Here is a 7,205-nt window from a genome sequence, read left to right as displayed (position 1 = left end):
TGAGCTAGCTTTTGGGGTTGAGTTATGCCTCTCACATTATACATTTTAAGAAAATTGAGTCCACTCGGTGCTCAAAGGAAGAGAGGAAAAATATTTTGATGCATATGGTCTTCAAGATTTTTTACTTGTTTAGTGCGTATTAGTATAATGTACCAATCTTGATCAACTCAAATTACTCATTATGTCTTGTGCACTTAACACAAATTGAATCTATCTCCTTCAGATTTTCATGTCCTCTGACAAGGTGAGGATTTCACTAGTTTAAAGAATTTGTACTCTTGAAGAAGAAACATGAGGATGATGATTTGATTGTTTCAATCAGTTAAATTTACGATTGATTAGTGTGCATCATGGAGCTCATTTCTGGTGATGATTGATACATCACTCTTGGGCAGTGCTCTCCGTGCACCAAGCTCCTCTGGTGTCTCGGGCATATGTTAAGTAAATTTGGAAAATAAAATCTTAGTCACAGAGATCACACAGAAGAACAAAGGGGGTTATTGGACTTAAAAGTGACAAAAATGGAATCAATGAATATATAGGATTAGCAACAGTGATGCATTAATAATGAAATTATTGGTTTTGTGGAGGAAATTATAAAAAATATAGAAGAGAATAGAGACAATACTAATGCGAAGGAAATAGAATTATTCTATTCAAAATTAAATTTTTTTCAGCAGCTATACAGCAAATAACAAAAAAATAAACTAATTAGATAACAAGATATTAACAAAACAGAATATTAAAATTAATTTATTCCAGATAGAAAACACTTATTGATTAAACTAATCTATTAAAATTGACTTACTCCTAAAATAAAAGAAATCAACTTATTTATTAAATTTTATTTGAAAAATTAAAAAATAAAATATTATAAAATTACAAAAAATATATCTTCAACAGAAATTAACATGCATGCGGTAGTTGGGACTCAACCCCTTGTACAGAATCGTCTCCTCTCTTTATTTCTTGAGAAAGTCTTTCCACGTGCCCAAGCATTGAGTAGTACCTGTCAATGCAATGCTAAATTTTCATTCTTTAAATAAAGCTGAAAGAAATATGCTATTTTCTTGGGAACAATACAAATGAAATAGGAATTGAAGATCACAATTTACCAGATGATCATAGTACTAAGTAAGAATAAATTGAAGCAAAAGAAATTCAAATTCGAATTGTGCTTTGACTAGGAGATGTAAAAAACTGTTCAAGAAGTGAATAGATCTAAAACAAGAATTAAAGGAACAGAGTTAAAAAAAAAAAAAAACAATGCATGAAATCCAGGGAGGTGGAAAGAATATTAAAATTTTGAAAGACTTCAAATTTAAGAACCCATTGAAAAAGTAAAAGAAACTCAGTGATAAAAAATCATTTTTAGAACCATCATAGCAGGAAATAACACTAACGACTGATTGAGGGAAAGAAAATTAGAGAAATATTGCAGATGGCAAACAGAGTATAGCAATAAAATATTTTTCTAAAAAAGAAAGAGCAATGAGTGATTAATAAAGAGGATACACAATGTAAACTTTGACAGCCATTGTTGATCCTGCAAGGTCTTTGTGCTTCTCCTCTTTCTCTCTCTCTATCTCTCTCTTTAGAATTCTTAGCTCAATGAAATCAACTGTTTAATTGGAGATTATCAAATGGAGGGAAATTCAAGCCTTATAAATTACAATGATTAGTGTGAGTAGTTTCTAATTGTTAAGCACTAAAACATAAAGCTTATTCAGGAATAAGGATCAAATGAGCAAATGCTCCTCGAAGATTCTTGGGTGCTATTTCTGCTATATAGACTAGATTTTGGTTCCTTCTCTCTGTTCTGTTTATTAAACTCCATCATCTTCCATTTTTATGGTGACAGTCCAGTTAGGATGAGAATTTTTATTATTATGAATGTCTTTAACGTTAGACAATTCTTTATTTGTGAGCATTTGAATATGTATAATTACTATTATTTGTCTTGTGTCTACTACATTCAAATACAGCAAGCATCCCACCATAGCATGCACTGTGCTGTCTGAGATTTATAAGTATTAGCAGTAGGCTCAAAGGATCTAAGGTACAAGAACACAACAACTCAAATCACCTAATAAGCAGGGAATGAGAACGATGACATCCAATACAATCGAACTTAATACCCTTCCAACATTAACACTCATCAATGTCGACCACGGCCAATTTTCCATAAAATATATGATGAACAACTATTATCATAGAATTGGAATCAGCAAACATCCTAAAGGCACTATAAATAGCTAAATGAAACCAAATCAAAGTCTACACCAAGCATAAATACACAAGAATTGTGTAGGAGAAAATTGTTAAAGTGGAAGACTCACAAACAGTGTCTTGGAGGCTCTGTCATTCCACACAGCCAACAATCCCAGCAAAGCGAAAAAACTCAATCCCTCACACAGCCAGGCCAATGCTTCATAATAGTTTCAAAATATAAAAAAAAGTAAGAACAAATGATTTCACACATTAATATTATGATGAATTTTGTACACCAAAAATAGCACAAACAGTATATTTAATTTAATTAGGTTACTAATCTCCAGCCATAACTCTTTCCATAATTCAGCAGATGAATTTGACAATAGTTTTTGCAAAGAATACTTCTATCCTTTAACACAATCAAGATGCAAATATACTCTTAGCAACTTTATAATTAAAACTGAAATGTTGTTGTTACCAAATTTGACCAAGTCAAGTGATTCAGAAAACAGAAAAAGTGGGTTAAAAAAATTAGGACCACTTTTATTTGATTTCAAAATCAAAACGAACAATCTCCCACTTGATCTAATGTTTCTCACACTTTATGATATCTACGGCACTGATAACTTGATGCTCACACCCAAGATGCTAACCACATGAACCATGGCGGTAGGTTCTCTAAAAATGATTATTACCTTGTATTACAATGTAATCACTCTTAACTAATGAACATGTTCAATATTTATTGAGTCCAAATTACACGCTTTCTCAACAAAAATGTATATAGCAAAATGAGAAGACAAACAAATAACTAAAGTTTCACTACAAAAAGGAACTTTATATGACAGAATCAAGTTCCATACTCTTAACATGATCCCTAACTGACTTTGTTTGCATGCCTTTTGTCCATGGATTTGCAATCATTAGTTCAATACTGATGTTTTCAATGATCATTTCATTTGCTTTGACACGTTCCCTCATGACTAAATACTTAATGTCGATGTGCTTGCTTCGACTTTCACTTTTATTGTTTTTAGCTAAAAAAACAATAGCTAAATTATCACAATATATCTTTAACAATCTAGGAACAGAATCAATCACTTGTAGATTGGCCATGAAACTTTTTAACCAAATACCCTGTGATGTTGCTTCAAATAATGAAATAAACTCAGCCTCCATGGTAGAAGTAGCAACTAATGATTGTTTTGCACTTCTCCAAGATATTGCTCCATTAGCCATCATGAAGATGTATCCAGATGTCGACCTATGAGAGTAAACGCAACCAGAAAAATATGAGTTTGAGTAGCCAACAACTTCTAAATTGTTAGATCTTTGATATATAAGTTTGTAATCTTTGGTTCCTTGAAGATATCTTAACACTTTCTTTGCAGTTGTCCAATGCTCTATTCTTGGATTACTTTGATATCTCCCAAGCATTCCAACCACAAAAGCAATGTCAGGTCTTATACACACCTACGCATACATAAGGCCTCCTACAACGAAAGCATATGGAATGTTTCTCATTTGTTTCCTTTCAAGCTCATTTTTAGGACATTGATTCAAATTGAATCTATCACCTTTCACAATAGGTGCCATGTTGGGTGAGCAATATTTCATCTGAAATATTTCTAGAACTTTATTAATATAGGCCTTTTGAGCCGAGAATCCCTTGAGATTGGTTTCTATGGATTTGTATGCCAATGACATATGTTGCCTCACACATATCCTTCATGTCAAAATTCTTAGGAAGGAATTGTTTCACTTCATGTAACATCCCAAAATCATTGGTCGCAAGAAGAATGTCATCCACGTATAAGACTAAAAATATTATTTTACTCCCACTGACCTTATGGTATATGCATTTATCCATATTGTTCTCAACAAAACCAAATGGTGAGATGACACTATGGAATTTCAAATACCATTGATGTGATGCCTGTTTTAGTCCATATTTTGATTTATTGAGCTTGCAAACCAAGTGAGCCCCATCACTAGAGGAAAAACCTTCGGTTTGTGTCATATAAACTTCTTCTTCTAAGTCACCATTTAGAAAATCCATTTTCACATTCATTTAATGTAATTCCAAGTCAAAATGAGAAACTAATTCCATTATGATGCATAAAGAATCTTTCATGGATACAGGAAAAAAGGTTTCTCCGTAGTCAACTCCTTCCCTTTGAGCGAATCCTTTAGCAACCAATCGGGTCTTATGTCTCTCAATGTTACCTAACGAATCCTTCTTGGTTTTGAAAATCCATTTATATCCAATAGGCTTGATCCCATTAGGCAACTCAACAAGATCTCAAACTTTATTATTTGCCATAGATTCCAATTCGTCTTTCATAGAGTCATACCATAGCTTAGAATTACCACTATTAATCACTTGCGAAAATGACTCAGGATCATTTTCAACTCCAAAGTCAAATTGAGACTCTTTTAAATACAGTTGATAATCACTAGGAATTGCAGGTTTCTTTATTCTAGTTGATCTTCTTAATGTTACATTCACACCTTCTGGTTGTTGTTCAACAGGTTGCTCAACATCTTGTGTTTGATGTTGTTCAATAGGTAGCTGAACATTTTGTGTTTGATGTTGTTCAACTGGATCTTCTAGGATAGGATCAACTTGATGTCGAACTTGTGTTACTCAATTTTGGTGAGTATCGCCAAAAACCACTAGCTTATAACTTGATGTAGGAACTGTTCCCTCACATTGATTTTTCTCAAGACCAATGCCTTGAGTTAAATCACTTCCACTGGCCACATCATTTTCTATAAACTTTGCATTTCTTAACTCAACAATTCTAGTGCTATGAGTTGGACAATAAAATTTATACCCCTTAGACCTTTCAGCATAACCAATGAAATATGCACTAATGGTCCTTAGGTCCAGCTTCTTTTCATTTGAATTATAAATCCTAAATTCAGCTGGGCAACCCCAAACATGTACATGATTTAAACTTGGCTTCGAACCTTTCCATAATTCAAATGGGGTTTTAGGGACCGCCTTTGTTGGTACCTAATTTAGTATGTACGCAACTGTCTTAAGAGCCTCATTCCATAATGAACGAGGAAGTTTGGAATTGCTAAGCATACTTCTTACCATGTCCATTAATGTTTGATTTCTTCTTTTAGCCACACCATTTTGATTCAGCGAGCCAGACATATTGTATTAGGCCACAATACCATGGTCTTGAAGAAACTTTGCAAAAGGATAAGGTGCTTGTCCATTTTCAATGTATTTGCCATAAAATTTGCCTCCTCTATCTGATCTCACAATATTTATTTGTTTCTCTACTTATGCCTTGAAAACCTTAAAGGCATCCAACGCTTCATATTTATTATTAAGCAAGTAAAGATACATGTATCGTGAGTAATCGTCTATGCAAGAAAGAAAATATTTTTGGCCATGCGAGTCCATATCGGGACAACAAATGCCAGTATGTATAATTTCTAATATTTCTGAACTTCTCTTGGCATTTGTGTTTGTCTTGTTAGTCTGTTTTCCCTTTATGCAATCCACACAAGTGCTAAAATCAGTAAAGTCAAGAGTCTCAAGTACTCCATCATTCACTAGCCTTTTAATTCTTTCTATAGAGATATGTCCTAGTCTCCTATGCTATAATTTCAATGATTTTTCACTCACGATACAACGTTTAATACCATCATTTTCTTGTGTAGCCATCAAATTATATGGAATCGTGTTAGATAAATTAATTTGAACAAACCGTCATTCAACACACCATTTCCAATAATAGTAGACTTAAACAATAAATCAAATCAGAATGCGTTGAACTTTATTGAATAACCCAAAGGAACAAGTCTAGAAACAAAAATTAAATTCCTGGAAAATTCAAGAATATAAAAGACATTATTCAATTCAAAAACAAATGCAAATCCTAAATTAAGTCTACATTTGAATGCATCTGATTCCCATAGTAGATGAACCGTTCACCTTCAATTGGCTCCCTCTGGCTTGAGAATTCCTGCATGGTATTAGAAATATGAATCGTAGATCCAAAGTCAATAAACCATGTATCATGACAAATAAAAGCCATATTAGATTCAAAACATACAAAGGAAAAATAATTACCCTTTTTTCCAAGACAAGCCTTATGTTTATAGCAGTCCTTCTTCATGTGCCCTTTCTTGTTATAAAAAAAACACCTAGACTCCTTAATTTTGGCAATAGGAGGTATATTGTTATTTTCCTTTCTTTCCTTTTTCCCCTTATCTTGAGTGACGACAAGAGAACCTTCACCAATTTCTTGAGCAAGTCTCCCTTCCTCCTAGACACACATGGTCATAAGTTCATTGATTGACCATTTCTCTTTATGTGTGTTGTATGATATTTTGAAGGGACCATATTGTGATGGGAGTGAATTCAAAATTAGGTGCACCAAGAATGACTCAAAAATTTCAGCCTAGAGTGACTTAAGTTGAGCTGCCAGATTACTCATTTCCATAATGTGTTTCTCACACCTGTAACTCCAATGAGCCTCATAGATGACAACTTAGACATTAGGGTTCTAGCCAAGGCCTTCTCAGAACTTTGAAACTGTTCATCTATGACTTTCATGAAATCTTTGACCTTTGGCATTCCGGAATAGAACCATGGATACTAGTAGAGATACGTGTCTTAATGAACATAATCGAAAGACGGTTAGATCTTTCTCATCGTTTATATAACGCAATTTCTTCTGAAGTGCTAGAATCCGTAAGCTCAGCTAGCTCATCCCCACAAAGAACATAGTCAAGGTCAGCAACCCCTAAATGGAGAAGAACTCGTTCCTTCCATTGCTTATAGCTTTCCCTGTCAATATGGGAACCTCATTTTTACCATCGGAGATTATCAAAGATTTAATTGTAACATTTAACCAAATATCAGTGCTTATAATAATTTAAAATGCATGTGAATCAATACGTCATCAAAATCTACCTATGGGTTAAGATTCTAACACAAAAAAATTCACTTTATTTCTTTATGACGA

Source organism: Glycine soja, chromosome 1, assembly GCF_004193775.1.
Source record: "Glycine soja cultivar W05 chromosome 1, ASM419377v2, whole genome shotgun sequence".
NCBI classification, from domain to species: Eukaryota; Viridiplantae; Streptophyta; class Magnoliopsida; order Fabales; family Fabaceae; genus Glycine; species Glycine soja.
Note: the sequence above shows the minus strand (reverse complement) of the source record.